Source organism: Eriocheir sinensis, chromosome 24, assembly GCF_024679095.1.
Source record: "Eriocheir sinensis breed Jianghai 21 chromosome 24, ASM2467909v1, whole genome shotgun sequence".
In the NCBI taxonomy this organism is placed as follows: Eukaryota; Metazoa; Arthropoda; class Malacostraca; order Decapoda; family Varunidae; genus Eriocheir; species Eriocheir sinensis.
In genome coordinates this window covers 13,732,547-13,750,382 of record NC_066532.1, presented here as the reverse complement: position 1 = coordinate 13,750,382, position 17,836 = coordinate 13,732,547, and the positions used below count along the sequence as shown (strand labels likewise).

The 17,836-nt window shown below is 43.5% G+C and overlaps 1 protein-coding gene across 5 annotated transcripts in view; it reads left to right on the top strand.

Annotated features, from left to right (window-relative positions):
• Positions 1-17,836, top strand: part of LOC127002868 (probable tRNA (uracil-O(2)-)-methyltransferase) — a 39,007-nt gene that overhangs the window by 7,947 nt on the left and 13,224 nt on the right. Inside the window, exons 1-4 of one of the 5 annotated variants that reach the window (XM_050869106.1) lie at positions 9,197-9,297; positions 11,994-12,151; positions 12,585-12,677; positions 17,705-17,749. The gene's annotated coding sequence lies outside the window, so the exon portion shown is untranslated. Of the gene's footprint in view, positions 1-9,196; positions 9,303-10,751; positions 10,777-11,993; positions 12,152-12,584; positions 12,678-17,704; positions 17,750-17,836 lie in introns of those variants that run through there. The other 4 variants (XM_050869110.1, XM_050869108.1, XM_050869109.1 and 1 more) reach the window with 4 other exon arrangements.

Sequence of the window (17,836 nt, the reverse complement as noted above, 5' to 3'; positions counted from 1 at the left end):
GAGCTGTCCTCCAGCACGAACGTATCGTCAAGACGTCAATCCCTAGGCTCCGCCCCATGGCTACCTTCCACCTCGCTGACACGCAGAAAATGAAAATTGAATGCAAGCAACAGTATAGGAATTATGACGAGCTAAAGTAGAAAAGAGAAAATATTTATGCTCGAGGCAACGCCTTTCCAGTACAGGAATGTGACTGCTACCACAAGGGATTCTGCTAACGACGCAGTTTAACTGGTGTCACACACTCACGAATCACGATCATGACTCCCGGCGCCTCCCGGCGTTGGAAATGTCGCGCTGCCACACGTATACGTTACGACCATCGTAAGTAGATCTCCTTGAATGCCGACTGTTGCCGACGTCGAAACGACGTTGTTGAGATGATCCCGACGGTCGTCGTCTTGCCGACCGACGACGGGGATGTCGAGGGAGAGAGATTGTTTTTAAAAATTTCAAAATATCGGCGTGTGTGCCCGACACGATCGAGTCGCGCCGAGGTCAGATCGTGACTGTGTGACCCCGGCCTAACATCGAAGCAATGTCTCGGTGGCTTCATGTCGAGCGAGCTGGTTCCGAGACAATGTAGGGGAATTCATTTCATTTAGGTACTTACAGGGAATAGAAGGTTGAAGGAAGCAAGAAAAGAGCAAAGAATTCTTTATGTATTATTCCTTTCCATCATCATCATACTTATATATCCCCTGTTTATGTGTCTGCTGGGGAACGCCGCCTGGTGGGAAGGCTGCCTGCTGGGGAATGGTCCCTGTCAGTAGCGTCGTAGGGTGGGCGAGGCTCATGATATGCAACAATGTCTTGTGCGTGCGATGCCAGGCTCACTTTTCCTAAATATTTTTATGCTATCTTGATAAAATTGTATAAATGCAGTGACGCTGTCAGGGGCAGGAACGGCGGTATTGTCAGCGAGGTGAAGGTAACTATATGGGAGTGACGTCACTGCAACGCGTCGCTGTGACGTCACTCCCAGAGTGCTGGAGGACAGCTCTCCGACGCGGAATTTTACTTTTCGCATAGGAGGGAAGTGCCTTGATTATTCACATTTGTTAATAATCGACGGTGACAAAAATTAGCGGATGATCTGAAACAGTCTGACAAAATACGAACCCAATGCAACACTGTTACAGAACTTTTCCCGAAAAACGAGGGAACACGGCCTCTGAAACCCTTATTAGTGACGTGACTAACACCTGACGCCACACCCAATATTTACCAAGTCTGTGTTCACGCCCGCCACCTTATTTACTGCCTTTAGATTATGTCTTATCCAATATGAGTCACGATACTGGGTCTGGGTTCCGTACACTTATTGATGCGGATGATCTATTTCGTAAAGACTAATATATCTGTGTAGCTACATATATACCCAATGAAAATGGGAAGCATCTTAGAGAGTTTACAAGCTTATTCCACCACCAAATTTCTGATATTTCTGTACATACACTTTTATCTGCCACTAAACAGCACTAACTTATACATAGTAGGATTCATCAGCGGATCCAAGGGGGGGGCCCAGGGGGGCTGCCCCCCCATGGTCCTGAGCGGATACAGAAAAACTAGCTCAAAAGCGCGCTGCGGCTATAACAGTGCTTTTTCTCAAAGGAATCGGCCGTCTCATTCGGATCCGAAGAGGAACACTGGCCGCCCAGGAATGCTTTGGCACCAAGGACAGTCGTTATACCCATTGATACAGGTCAGTCCATCAGTTGTTCAGGCGCAGGACTGCCGAGAATGGCGAACCGGTAATACTAATGCCCCTTCCACCCCCAAAAAAACTTTTTTCCTGGATCCGCGCCTGATAGTATTCCTACTTTCTTAATTATTTAGAGCAGTGTTTCTCGTTGGAAAATGTTTTCCTGCATAGGATAACCTCACCTGTAAACAGGTCTCACCAACAACTTTGATTATTTGAATTAACAATGAGTCTACTGCAATCAACCCACACCTTGGAGATCCAGGTGGGCGAGCCTGGCCTGACCAACACCTGGCACATGACAGGCGTTCTCCATCTTGACGGCGCGCGGCGAGAGAATGACAGTTCGTCCGCCCCACAGGTCAGGTACTGATGTCGACTCCATGGATTGCCTTAAGCCTGGATTCGAACCCGGGCCTGCGGATTCGTAGCTAGACACGCTAATTACTGAACCACGGAGGTGGGAGGAGAGAAGAGGTGTAGATTGCTCGTCTGTCCAGCAAAGTCTGGCAACAAAACTGTCAGCGCAAATATCATCCCCGTGATCCACGTCATGGCGGGCAGTCATCCTCCTCCTTCTTTTGACCTTTATCGCTTAGTAGGTCCTCCTCCTCTCGGTCCTCCCCTCTGTTTATTCACACACTGTGCTTTTCAGTGGCATCATATCATTTAACTTTATCACTTTAATACACTATCGCACTATAATGTTTCAGTTTTGTTGCTTCAATCACTTATTTTCAATCCCTCTCCTTGTACGTATTCAAGCACCGGCGCCGTCTTTTCCCAGCACTGCGTTAGGAACACTTTTGTTATCTTTTGTTATTTCCTTTTTGTCTCCATACAGACCCAACGCTGTACAGACTGCCCCGGCGTCCTCCTCTAGCCTACTATATATCCCATTTATATCCATCCCTCCAGTCCTCCTCTAACCGCCTATCCCATTTCTATCCATCCCTCCAGTCCTCCTCTAACCTCCTATCCCATTTCTATCCATCCCTTTATTCCTCTAACCTCCTATCCCATTTCTATCCATCCCTCCATTCCTCTAGCCTCCTATCCCATTTCCCTCCATCCCTCCAGTCCTCCTCTAACCTCCTATCCCATTTCTATCCATCCCTCCATTCCTCAAACCTCCTATCCCATATCTGTCCATCCCTCCATTCCTCTAACCTCCTATCCCATTTCTATTCATCCCTCCATTCCTCCAACCTCCTATCCCATTTCTATCCATCTCTCCATTCCTCCAACCTCCAATCCCATTTCTATCCATCCCTCCATTCCTCCAACCTCCTATCCCATTTCTATCCATCCCTCCATTCCTCTAACCTCCTATCCCATTTCTATCCATCCCTCCAGTCCTCCTCTAACCTCCTATCCCATTTCCCTCCATCCCTCCAGTCCTCCTCTAACCTCCTATCCCATTTCCCTCCATCCCTCCAGTCCTCCTCTAACCTCCTATCCCATTTCTATCCATCCCTCCAGTCCTCCTCTAACCTCCTATCCCATTTCTATCCATCCCTCCATTCCTCAAACCTCCTATCCCATATCTATCCATCCCTCCATTCCTCCAACCTCCTATCCCATTTCTATCCATCCCTCCAGTCCTCAAACCTCCTATCCCATTTCTATCCATCCCTCCATTCCTCTAACCTCCTATCCCATATCTATCCATCCCTCCATTCCTCCAACCTCCTATCCCATATCTATCCATCCCTCCATTCCTCTAACCTCCTATCCCATATCTATCCATCCCTCCATTCCTCCAACCTCCTATCCCATTTCTATCCATCCCTCCATTCCTCCAACCTCCTATCCCATATCTATCCATCCCTCCATTCCTCCAACCTCCTATCCCATTTCTATCCAACCCACCATTCCTCAACCTCCTATCCCATATCTCTCCATCCCTCCATTCCTCCAACCTCCTATCCCATTTCTATCCATCCCTCCATTCCTCCAACCTCCTATCCCATATCTATCCATCCCTCCATTCCTCTAACCTCCTATCCCATTTCTATCCATCCCTCCATTCCTCCAACCTCCTATCCCATATCTATCCATCCCTCCATTCCTCCAACCTCCTCTCCCATAGCAATCCATCACTACAGTCATCCAACCGCCTATCCCATTTCTATCCATCTCTCCAATCCTCCAACCTCCTATCCCATTTCTATCCATCCCTCCATTCCTCCAACCTCCTATCCCATTTCTATCCATCCCACAATTCCTCCAACCTCCTATCCCATTTCTATCCATCCCTCCATTCCTCCAACCTCCTATCCCATTTCTATCCATCCCTCCATTCCTCCAACCTCCTATCCCATTTCTATCCATCCCTCCATTCCTCCAACCTCCTATCCCATTTCTATCCATCCCTCCATTCCTCCAACCTCCTATCCCATTTCTATCCATCCCTCCATTCCTCCAACCTCCTATCCCATTTCTATCCATCCCTCCATTCCTCCAACCTCCTATCCCATTTCTATCCATCCCTCCAATCCTCCTCTAATCTTCTATCCCATTTCTATCCATCCCTTCATTCCTCCAACCTGCTATCCCATATCTATCCATCCCTACATTCCTCCTCTAACAACCTATCCCATTTCTATCTATCCCTCCATTCCTCTAACCTCCTATCCCATATCTATCCAGACCCGCTCCCTGCGGGAGGTTTGGCACCATGTCAACCGGGTGAGAGGGAGGACCAAACGCCTGGTGAGTGACCCTGACCCTGCGGGCCGGGCCCAGGACCTGATACGCCAGTGGCAGAGGGCCTCCTCCCTTGGTGGTCTCCCTGCACAACACCAGGCTGAACTTGCCCGCCACAGGGAGCGGCGGATGGCCCTCGTTCAGCACCACGTCACGCTGCTGGATGACACCTGTGTCCCCATTACCCACGATGAACTCCTTCTTGCTGTCAAACATGGCAAGTCGACAGCCCCGGGCCACGACGGGTTGACTTACGACATTCTAAATGCCTTACTCGTTGTGCAGGGCGACAACCCCCTGCTTGACCTGTTCAACATGTCGTTTGCCGCAGGTCGCCTCCCCCCTCCGTGGAAAGCTGCATTGATCGTTCCCATCCCCAAGGGTGATGGCACCTTTCGCCCTATCTCCCTGACGAGCTGTGTGTGTAAAATGTTAGAGCGGGTGATTTTGAACAGACTTCTATATAAGGTGGGGGACCAGCTCTCCCCAAACTTACATGGTTTTATGAAGGGCCGTTCCACGAGTGACTGTTTTCTTAAGTGCCTTAGTAATCCGGACGTGAATTGTCGAGCTTTTGTGGACTTAAAAGGGGCCTTTGATAGGGCCAACAAGGATGTCATAATGGAAGAACTCATTCTGAAGGGTGTCTCTGGAAGGCTCTTAAGCTGGATCAGGGACTATTTGTATGGTAGGAGGGCGCAAGTCGTCTTCCAGAGTGCTACCTCCACGGAGGAAGTGTTTGAGCTGGGCACACCGCAAGAGGGTGTTCTTAGCCCCATGCTTTTCTACATTTTAATGAACAGAATTGCTCGGTGGCCCTTTCCGGGCAATACTCAGGTCATTATTTATGCGGATGACATCCTTGTTCAATGCAGTAGTCCTGCTCTTCTCAGTTAAGCTTTGCAGCAACTGTCGGCGTTGTGTGAACAAATGGGCCTTGTCATCAATGAAAATAAGACGAAATTTCAAGCCAGTGGGAGGAGAGTTTCTCACCTGCCCAGTGTTAATGGCACTCCTTTAGCTAGAGTTCCTATATACAAGTACTTAGGCGCCCTTGTCAGCTTCAAGAAATCTGTGCAGAGCGTCAGTCATGTTCAGGACATCTGCCTTCCTAGGTTAGCTCCTCTTAAGGTTTTGGCTAACAGGGGCCTTGGAGTCGGCACCCCTGTCCTCAGGACGTTTTACCTTTCTGTCATCAGGTCCCTCATTGATTATGCTGCCACCGTTTTGATTCAGTTTAGTGCGGCACAACTTCGCCCCTTGGAACTTATTCAAAATGAAGCCATGCGCATCATTCTGGGCTGCCCCAGAACTGCAAAACTTGAGGTCATGAGGGCAGAACTGAATCTGCCTCGTGTTGTGGACAGAATCTGGGAAATTACTTGTCGCACCGTCAGCCGCTTGCTTCGTGCTGGTGCAGCGCCCCTTCACCAGGCACTGGTAACTCTGCACCGCGACTCCAGGGCTCCTGTTACTCCCTATCTTAGAAAAATTTATCTCTTGTTAGCGGAGATGGGTGTGTTAGAGGCGTGCTTAGGCCTAGTTTACTCCCCAGCCCAACCTGCCTGGCCTCCCTACCGTGTCAGTGAAGACATTGAAAAACTACCTTTCCCTAAACGTGATTGGCTTCCCCATGTCCTCCAGGATCACTTCATGGTCAAACTGTCCAATTACCCCCGTGTTCGGGCTGTCCATGTGTACTGTGATGGCTCTGTTGATGGCAGCAGGTCGGGCTGTGGCGTGTTTATCCGGGATTACGCTTCCCCCACCCAGTGGCCAGTACACTGACATTAAGGTTACCAGGTGGCTACCGGGGTACCTGTCCTCGACCCGGGCTGAGCTGTATGCCATCCTTGAGGCTCTCCACACTGTAGCAGCTTTGCACGAAAATGTCTACTTGTTTGTCGATAGCCAGGCTGCTTTACATGAACTTGTGTCCTCCTCCCCTACCGACTGTGATCTTGTAACTAAGTGCCTGACTGCCGTCAGTGCCCTTGAGGCCACAGGTGCCACGGTCCACTTCACCTAGGTGCCCTCCCATGTGGGCATCCAGCTCAATGAGAAGGCAGACTGCCTTGCTCGACGTGCCCTTCAGGATGACACAGTGGATCCTGGCACTGACTATACGCTTAGCTATGTTAAGAATAGACTTAGGCATTATTCACGTGATAGCATTGCTACCCAACTCAGACACTGCTGTGACAATGGCAGCGCCAGCAGTAACTTCCACTATGTTGGTGTCTCCCAGCGCTGTGTTTACCCCTTTGGGCGACACAGTGCCCCTCAGGATGTGGTAGCAATGCGCCTTAGGCTAGGCTATAGGTACTACTGGGAGGTAAGGAACTCCCCTGTCTGCTGCACGCTATGTGCCAGGCCGAGGGCCCACACACTGCATCACTATGTCATGGAATGCCCTCTCATTGCTAAGTTTAAACCACGGGACTGCCTTGACCTGCCCCAAACAATTTGTTGGCTCCTGAACCATGATGTCCTCCCTGCTGTCCTCAAAGAACACCCTCAGTTTGCACCAAGGTGGTGATGCAGTGTGTGGCAGCCTGAACTACTGCCGTGCTAAACAAGGCTGTGATCTCTGCAGTATTCTACTTTAAGGACTAATATTTACTTTATCTCTGTATTCATTCCCATCTAGTGCTTGGGCAATGTTCTCTGTCCCCACATTTTATTTTCTTATTGTCCAGGGGGAGGCCGGCAGGTACCGCCCCCCTCCCTTGTTGTGCATTCCTTCCGACCATTGTATCTTTTTAGTTTCATGGTGCTACCTACACATGTACTAATAGTTGTATAATCACACACTGTCCTGCCTGGGGGTTGGGATGGCATGTTCCTCCCTTCTCCCTTGTTCTTTACCTGCAACAATAAACTATCAATCAATCAATCATACACGGGAGAAAATTGGACCGCTGAAAACAAACACAGGGGAGCTAATAGAAAATTACGAAAATATGAGCACATTGTTGAACGATTACTTCCTTTCAGTATTCACAGAGGAGGATCGAACGACTATACCGGAAAGGGTTCAGGTGTACGAGGGCGGGGATGGCGATAAATTGAGGGATATAATCATTACCAGGCAAGTAGTTCAGGATGAGATAGATAAGCTTAAGAAGAACAAGTCGCCAGGTCCTGACGGGATATTTCCGAGGGTATTAAAGGAATTAGGTGATGTACTCAGTGACCCACAAACCGACATCTTTAAGATGTCAGTAAATACTGGCTATGTGCCGAGCCTATGGAAAGTAGCTAATGTGACGCCGATTTTCAAAAAGGGGGACAGGTCAGTTGCTTCAAACTATCGCCCAATTAGCTTAACATCGGTTATAGGCAAGATGCTGGAGTCCATAAAAGCCAGGAACATTCGGGAGCATTTAGAGAAACAGTTTAATTCAAGACTCGCAGCATGGGTTCACAAAAGGTAGGTCATGCCTCACCAATCTCTTGTCCTTCTACAATAAACTATTTGAGGCGGTTGACTGAGATGAAAATTATGATGTAATCTATCTTGATTTTAGTAAAGCGTTTGACAAAGTTCCTCACCAACGACTGTTACTTAAATTACAGGCTCACGGAGTAGAGGGTAAAGTTTTGAACTGGGTCAAGGCGTGGCTTAGCAATAGGAAGCAAAGAGTGCAAATCAATGGTAAAACATCTGACTAGCTGGGGATGTGTTACGAGTGGGGTCCCACAAGGTTCGGTATTAGGTCCACTTTTGTTTATTATTTATATCAATGACTTAGATACAGGAATTAGTAGTGATGTTAGTAAGTTTGCAGACGATACCAAGATCGGTAGAGTAATTGAGTCGGATCAGGACACTAGTATTCTCCAGGGTGAACTAAACAGATTGTATGACTGCTCAGCGGATAAATGGCAGATGGAGTTCAATGTAGGGAAGTGCAGTATTCTGAGTGTAGGTAGGATCGAACAACCCCTCACATAACTATTGCTTAAATGACACTCTCATAAGCAGGTTTGGGTGCGAGAGGGATTTAGGGGTCTTAGTGGGCTCTGATCTCCGTCCAAGGGCACAATGCATTCAAGCTAGAAATCGAGCAAATAGGGTACTGGGATTTATTTCAAGGAGCGTAAGCAACAGAAGCGCCTAAGTCTTCCTCAAACTATATTTAGCATTAGTTAGACCTCATCTTGACTATGCGGTTCAGTTCTGGTCACCTTACTATAGAATGGATATCAAAATGTTAGAATCGGTGCAGAGGAGGATGACTAAGATGATTCAGGGGCTGAGAAACTTGCCATACGAGGAAAGACTCAAACAGTTAAACTTGCATTCTCTAGAAAGGCGAAGGGTGCGTGGAGACATGATCGAGGTTTATAAATGGATGAAGGGCTTTAATAAGGGAGACATTCATAAGGTTTTGTTGGTAAGAGAACCGGGTAGGACACGAAGTAACGGGTTTAAACTGGATAAATTCAGATTCAACAGGGATTTAGGCAAAAATTGGTTTACTAACAGGGTGGTAGATGAGTGGAATAGGCTTAGCAGTCATGTGGTGAGTGCCAATACAATTGTCACATTCAAAAATAGATTAGATAAATTCATGGACAGCGATGTTAGGTGGGGTTAGATACACGGGAGCTTAGGTTCAGAGGAGCTGCCTCGTACATGCCTACCGGCCTCTTGCAGACTCCTATGTTGTTTACCTGCAACAATAAACTATCAATCAATCAATCAATCATGTTCTTATCCCTCCCTCTCTCCCTTGTTGTTTACCTGCAACAATAAACTATCAATCAATCAATCAATCACACAGCCACGAGCACCACGTCACACAGGCGCCGTTATACCGAAGGAAACACAGCCCGGGCAGGCACGTGCGGCGAGGCGAGGCGAGGCGAGTTAGGTGAGGTTATTTTCATTTCATTTCTAGGGGACCCGCAGAGGGATTCAAGGGGCCAGGACAGGACGAGGATGAGGGAAGGTATTGGGATATGGTAAAGGGCCAGGATTAGGGAGATAGTGATTGATGATCCTTTAATAACCCTATTCCTAATTGTGTCGAGTGGGACTATTAACTACATGGGATGGAAGATGATTCCACTCTTGGATGCTGCGGGGAAAGAATGAATATACTCTATGAGCCCACGGTCAACCTGGAACTGGGTTTCAGAGCATTTGAGAAGAGTGCCCTGCAGCTCCATAATGAGTTACCCGGGGATGTTAAGAACAGTGACAGTCTGGCAATCTTCAAGAAAGCGCTGAAGACACACTCATTCACTAAATCCTACGACTTAACAAATATGAGGATTGAGGACAACTTTAGGTGCTAATATTACTGTTATAATGTTAGCGGCCCTGTGGAGCGGCGGACCGGGGCGTGAAACCTCATCAGTGGTAAATGGTAAACTATTGTTAGTCACATAGTAATAGATGGGCCACTAACACCCACACCCTCACAGTAACAGATGGACACTAACACCCACACCCTCACAGTAACAGATGGACACTAACACCCACACCCACACAGCAATAGATGGACACTAACACACACACCAACACAGTAATAGATTAAGTGTGGTATGGTAAAGCTTCAGTATAGCTCCGGCGCCTTAATTTGGGTCTGTTTTCTTCCATGTGGTATTTAAGGTTGTGGCTGCCTCTCGTGGATCATGTAGTTGTTGGGTGTAAATAAGTGTCTTTGTTTATGTCTACTAAATTGTTTGTGATTTTATATAGCATTTGTTGTCTCTGTATTTGTCTTTGTGTCACTAATGGGTCTAGTTTTATGTCTTGTTTAGGCAAAGTGACTGATGTGACGTGTCTGTAATCACGCCTGGCCCATCTTGCAGCTTTGTTTTGTATGCCCTCTAGTTTATTTGTTACTGTTAGTGCGTGGGTCCCAGACGGTGTCACAATATTCTACGTGTGGCCGAACGAGTGTTTTGCATGCAAGAATTTTGATGTTTGTGTTACACCTGCTAAGGTTCCTACGCAGGAAACCCAGGGCTCTGTGAGCTTTGGCCCTGATGTTGCTCACGTGTGTGTTCCACCGCATGTCTGCTGAGATGTGTGCGCCCAGGTATTTGTGTGAAGAGACAGTGGTTAGGTTTGTGTTATGGAGTTTGTAAATGAAGGGAATAGGTTTGTTAGTTAGGTTAAGAAGGCCCACATTCTCAGGCGTCTTAGGGCGTACACGTCTGATAAGGATGGTAAAGATTCATTGAAGGTATATACAAGGATTACTTAAGAGAATGTAGCCTACTAATTTTGACTGCTTGGGCCTACTGCTGGACAAAATATGATGCCCCCTCCACCCCCCTTCTATTTTCCGGAAGTCATTTGTCACTGCACTGCATTCAGAGACCAAACAAGAATCCTTAGTGTAAGTATTGACTTCGCAGGAGGTGGCTACCCTCTCATCAGTATTAATACGGTTTTACTCCAGAATTACACCCAACGCTCACCAGTGGCTAACAATATTTCATTCTGATAAGTTTTAACATGTTAATCATTGGTCAGGGGTGTTCCCACTGCAAATTACTCGTTTCTGAGACATGAACACCTAATTAAACAGCAATAGGTTGATTACAAGTTAATTATAACTGATGAGAACTGCAGTGTGTATTGTGCGTACTCATCCCTCTCTACCTGATTCAGCATATAATAATAATAATAATAATGATAATAATAATAATAATAATAATAATGATAATAATAATGATAATAGAGAGCAGGGAATTAAGCCACTAAAATCACAGCCATTCTGTACAGACTTAAGGATATTGGTCAATTTCCAGAACGTCTCTCATGGGACACTGTTGGAAGAAACTATTTTTCTGGTAGTTTTCGGTGTGTTATGAAATAATCTGCTAACTATTTCTGTCCCAAATAGTTAGATCTAATAAAATGAAACTTTTCAATGCCCGTTGTACACCCACCACCGCCGCCGCAAAATATCTCGCCAAGGGGTTCAACTTGATTACTGTTTCTATATTTCACTCACTGCTCAGAAAGATCACAAGATGACAAACTAAAACAAAACCAGGCAAATTAGTATTTTTCCTGCTGTGTGTTCCCCCAGCGCTCATGCGTGGTGGACAGCAGAGCGGCTTATTTCTGCGAGGAGGTATTTCTCGCAACACCAGCCCCCATAGTGGACCGCCGCCGTCATGTCCCATCCAGCGCTGCGTATTCCCGTCGCCCCACACTGTGTGCTGAATAAACTTAAACGAACCAAACCTAACTTGACGTAACTTAGTTAACGGGGGAACTTTGCCCCCCTCAACCCCCTTAATGGGGAGGCTTCACCCCCCCTTGACCCCCCTTCTGTTTGCAACGGAAAAGCAATATGGCAGTGTGTTGCATGGACACAAACTACATCATATAGCACAAAGGTGCTTTACTGTGAGACAGGTGACTGTCTGGAATACATAATAACAGGATTTCCATCATAAATTACTTTTTTCTGAGATCTGAAACACTAATTAAAGTGATTGGTTGATTTTGTGTGGTAATAGCTGATGGAGAGAGGTTTAATAAAGCTGTTAACCTCTCCCCCTTACTAACATCTATACATTTTCTGTTTATCTTTATTTCCAGGTCTGACAGGTCCGTGAATAATGGTTCACGTGGGCCAGCTGCTGCGAGGCTCCTCAACCAGCATAGAGACGTCGCGGCAGCTCTACAAACACCTGCTCAGGGAATGCAAGAAGCTCCCCAAAGAGTCACAGAGTTACTATCGCCATTCTGTGCGGCAGGTAAAGAGATATTTCAAGACGGATTATGTCTCTTGCTTCATTTTTGTCGCTCATTCTTGTCTTTTCTCTCTCTTCCACTTACCACTTAATGCAAGAAGCTCCCCAAAGAATCACAGTGTTATATCACCATTCTGTGCAGCAAGTAAAGAGATATTTAAAGATTGGTTACTAGTGCTTAATTTTTGTCATTGGTTCCTAAGCCTTCCTCTTTATACCTCCCTGGGAATGTGAGAAGCTCCCAAAGAGTTTGCTTCCATCACAATTCACTTGCTAAGTAAAGAGATATTTTAAAATGGACAATGTCTTTTTGTGCTTAATTTTTGTCATTGGTTCTTAAGTCATCAAGACTTGCCTTCATCCACTGAGCAGGAAAAGTTCAAAGTGGCACAACAAGACCAGTCCAACACTACACACACTCACCTTCATCCTCCAGGGCTTCACGCAGCACTCGGATGAGACGGATCCAGAGCGGGTGAGGCAGATCATCCAGCGGGCTGTGGAGGACGGAAAGTGGATCATTGAGAAGGTAGGAATGATTTGATTGTGGTATTAAAGAGAGCGTCTGCTGTGGATTTTAAAAAAAATCAATAAAATTGAAAAAAAATAACATCTTCATACATGCCTCAGCTTGCTTGTGGCTAAATATTATAAAGAAATAAGCAAAAATGACAAGAGTTACGGGTGAATCCCCCCCACCCCCCCACCCCCGTCCTCGTCTGCTCGTCACTGTAAAACACTTGCCTGCGCCATGATGGGCTGGCGACTATCATCCAGGCCCCTCAAGAAGGCCTACTGGCACTAAAGGCTGTGACACACACACAAAAAAGCTATATTCATACACAGGTGCATACATCGTCATGTTTCAGCATAGAAAATGGTGTAAATGAATATTCGTATAGCATTTTGAGGCAAACTAGCATCTGCGATGGCCTTGGAGGCAGCAGAGCTGACACATACATCAGTCACCCCAGAGGAGCCAGAGATAAGTTTTGCACGTCGGCTTGTGACCTGGATTTACAAGAAAAGGACACCAGCAGACGCACAAAGTCCTTCAAAACAAAGAAAAAACTGGAATTCAGTAAAGAATACCAACTGGGAAGGCATCTAGGTTTAATGGGCGATTTCTTTAAGGCCCCGCAGACTTTAACTCTCCTTTTTAGAATACGGGATTAGTTTCAGTTTTTCTGCAATAGCTTCGCAGTTATTTGACCGATTTTAATAAACAATACATCATTGGAAAGAGGAGCTGAAGTGCAAGTTTTTCATCATGAGTTTTCTTTTCAATTAAAGGGCAGTTGGAAAAAAATTAATATCGTTAGATACGCCAACAAAATTGAAAAAAAATTCTTATCACTTAACAAAAGCGAAATTTTAAAATTTCCCATGATGATCTTTTGGATTCTGCTTTAAGTTTCTTTGGTATTTTTTTCAGCAGTATAGGTCATTAGATGAGAGAAAAAAAAAGTTCTTTTTTTAAATTACATTTTATTTTTTCCTGCTATTATGTATCGACTTATAGATCTGAAAGTAAGTGTATATTACTTCACCATAAGCATACATTTCACATGAATATAATCAGAATCATGCACATTTTAATGAGAAAAAGTATTGAAGTTTTATAAGGAGAGATCAAAACCATTCTTGCCCTGTGATTGCTTTGCCCTAGAAGAGAACACTAATTATGAGGAAGCACTAATTTTAAGGAAGCAACACTAATTATAAAGAAGCATCAATAATTATGAGGAAGAAACACTAATTATGAGTAAGCATCACTAATTATAAGGAAGCAACACTAATTATGAGGAAGTACTAATTATAAGGAAGCAACACTAATTATAAGGAAGCATCACTAATTATGAGGAGCAAGCACTAATTTTAAGGAAGCAACACTAATTATAAAGAAGCATCACTAATTATGAGGAAGCAACACTAATTATGAGGAAGCATCACTAATTATAAGGAAGCAACACTAATTATGAGGAAGCATCACTAATTATGAGGAAGCAACACTAATTATGAGGAAGCAACACTAATTATGAGGAAGCATCACTAATTATAAGGAAGCAACACTAATTATGAGGAAGCACTAATTTTAAGGAAGCAACACTAATTATAAGGAAGCATCACTAATTATGAGGAGCAAGCACTAATTTTAAGGAAGCAACTCTAATTATGAGGAAACATCACTAATTATGAGGAAGCAGCACTAATTATGAGGAAGCAACACTAATTATGAGGAGGAAGCACTAATTTTGAGGAAGCATCACTAATTTTGAGGAAGCATCACTAATTATGAGGAAGCAACACTAATTATGAGGAAGCAACACTAATTATGAGGAGCAAGCACTAATTTTAAGGAAGCAACACTAATTATGAGGAAGCATCACTAATTATGAGGAAGCAACACTAATTATGAGGAAGCAACACTAATTATGAGCAGGAAGCACTAATTTTGAGGAAGCAACACTAATTATGAGGAAGCAACACTAATTATGAGGAAGCAACACTAATTATGAGGAGGAAGCACTAATTTTAAGGAAGCAACACTAATTATGAGGAAGCAACACTAATTATGAGGAGGAAGCACTAATTTTAAGGAAGCAACACTAATTATGAGGAAGCAACACTAATTATGAGGAGGAAGCACTAATTTTAAGGAAGCAACACTAATTATGAGGAAGCATCACTAATTATGAGGAGGAAGCACTAATTTTAAGGAAGCAACACTAATTATGAGGAAGCAACACTAATTATGAGGAAGCAACACTAATTATGAGGAAGCATCACTAATTATGAGGAAGCAACACTAATTATGAGGAAGCAACACTAATTATGAGGAAGCAACACTAATTATGAGGAAGCATCACTAATTATGAGGAAGCAACACTAATTATGAGGAAGCAACAATAATTATGAGGAGGAAGCACTAATTTTGAGGAAGCATCACTAATTATGAGGAAGCAACACTAATTATGAGGAGGAAGCACTAATTTTAAGGAAGCAACACTAATTATGAGGAAGCAACACTAATTATGAGGAGGAAGCACTAATTTTAAGGAAGCAACACTAATTATGAGGAAGCAACACTAATTATGAGGAAGCAACACTAATTATGAGGAAGCATCACTAATTATGAGGAAGCAACACTAATTATGAGGAAGCAACACTAATTATGAGGAAGCATCACTAATTATGAGGAAGCAACACTAATTATGAGGAAGCAACACTAATTATGAGGAAGCATCACTAATTATGAGGAAGCAACACTAATTATGAGGAAGCAACAATAATTATGAGGAGGAAGCACTAATTTTGAGGAAGCATCACTAATTATGAGGAAGCAACACTAATTATGAGGAGGAAGCACTAATTTTAAGGAAGCAACACTAATTATGAGGAAGCAACACTAATTATGAGGAGGAAGCACTAATTTTAAGGAAGCAACACTAATTATGAGGAAGCATCACTAATTATGAGGAGGAAGCACTAATTTTAAGGAAGCAACACTAATTATGAGGAAGCAACACTAATTATGAGGAGGAAGCACTAATTTTAAGGAAGCAACACTAATTATGAGGAAGCAACACTAATTATGAGGAGGAAGCACTAATTTTAAGGAAGCAACACTAATTATGAGGAAGTAACACTAATTATGAGGAGGAAGCACTAATTTTAAGGAAGCAACACTAATTATGAGGAAGCAACACTAATTATGAGGAGGAAGCACTAATTTTAAGGAAGCAACACTAATTATGAGGAAGCAACACTAATTATGAGGAAGCATCACTAATTATGAGGAGGAAGCACTAATTTTAAGGAAGCAACACTAATTATGAGGAAGCACTAATTTTAAGGAAGCAACACTAATTATGAGGAAGCATCACTAATTATGAGGAGGAAGCACTAATTTTAAGGAAGCAACACTAATTATGAGGAAGCAACACCAATTATGAGGAAGCATCACTAATTATGAGGAAGCAACACTAATTATGAGGAAGCAACACTAATTATGAGGAAGCATCACTAATTATGAGGCAACAGTAGAACTCATACAATCGTTCTGATATAAAACTGGAAGCTGTTATTACATCATCATCATTATCATCCATTTTTTCATAAGCTATTCATTTTTATTATTGGGTCAAACATTAAAAACTTATTCATCTATTGCTATCACCACGCATCCTGAAACTGATTGAGGAGATACAGTATTTGACGGCTTACAAGATAAACTTCACTTTGGGCAGGCATTTAAAAAAATAATAATAATTGGGTTTAAACTGAATGTCAGGTGAGGGGGTTTTGCTTGACATTAGTAGCCCTCCCCACTATCAGGTCATTTTTAAAGTTTCATATGTATTCAGGTCTTTATTAATCCCATAATTTACATTTACAAACCTTAATATTCGCTGGGACTCACCAAAACGGGTCCTTCATAGACCTGAGAGTTCTGCTTTGAGGCATAAACAAATATGGTGTAGACAGCGACATTGTCAGAGGGGTATCGGGAATAGTGTTTGTACATCGTATTTCTTTATTATCATTCTACATCGTAATTTTAGTTGTGCCTATCAATTAATTAAACAAAGTTAAACAGTTTTATGAAGGTCTGTCTTAAGTCTTACCTCAATGATCCCTGGCTTTGACCTAAGGAAACCAGTGTGTCTTGTGCGTGTGGTCAGGTTTGCTGCACAACAGCCACTAGTTTGTGTAGGTACATGCATGGTTAAAAGTCTTCACTTCATTTTCTTCCTGACTGGTGTTATTTTATACGAAGTGGCAGTAAGGACTACTGTTATACATTGTTACTTTAGAATAGAGTTGCCGTTCTTGGTGTAGAAGCGATCGCCACCTTGTTTACATTTGCCGAGATGTTTGTGGTTTAATTTAAGGGCCACTGCAGCATTAAAATTCAACTAGCCAGTAACCCAAAGCTGACCCTTGACTTTATTAGACGCAGGGTAATTCTCTGGGACATTTTTTGGAAAAAAAATGTGCATTATAAGCCGTCAAATACAGTAATTAATAAGGAGACATTAGCTTCTTTTGACAAAAAATATTTTCTTTCCTAAGAACCATCTACCTAATTTAGTTTCTCATGTCTGATAAATCTTATCAGTAAACCTATTTCTTTCTGTTGTCTATGTCAGTAACTTCTCTTCTCTTTTTCAAATGTCATGTTGGTGAAACTGTTCTTGTGTCTGTATCAGTAACTTCTCTTCCCTTTTTCAAATAAGTCATGTTGGTGATATTGTTCTTGTGTCTGTATCAATAACTTCTCTTCCCTTTTTCAAATAAGTCAAGTTGGTGATATTGTTCTTGTGTCTGTATCAATAACTTCTCTTCCCTTTTTCAAATAAGTCATGTTGGTGATATTGTTCTTGTGTCTGTATCAGTAACTTCTCTTCCCTTTTTCAAATAAGTCATGTTGGTGATATTGTTCTTGTGTCTGTATCAGTAACTTTTCTTCCCTTTTTCAAATAAGTCATGTTGGTGAACCCCTTCCAGTGTTTATATCAGTAACTTCAGTAACTTTTCTTCCCTTCCCTTCAGTACACGGGGAAGCAGAAGTGATGACGCCTTGGCCAGAATATCCATGTGAGTATAACAGTTTTACTTGGTTCTATCTCTGACTTTTTGTTCTATCAGCAAAAGAAAGATGAGGTTTGTCTTAGCCATTTTATT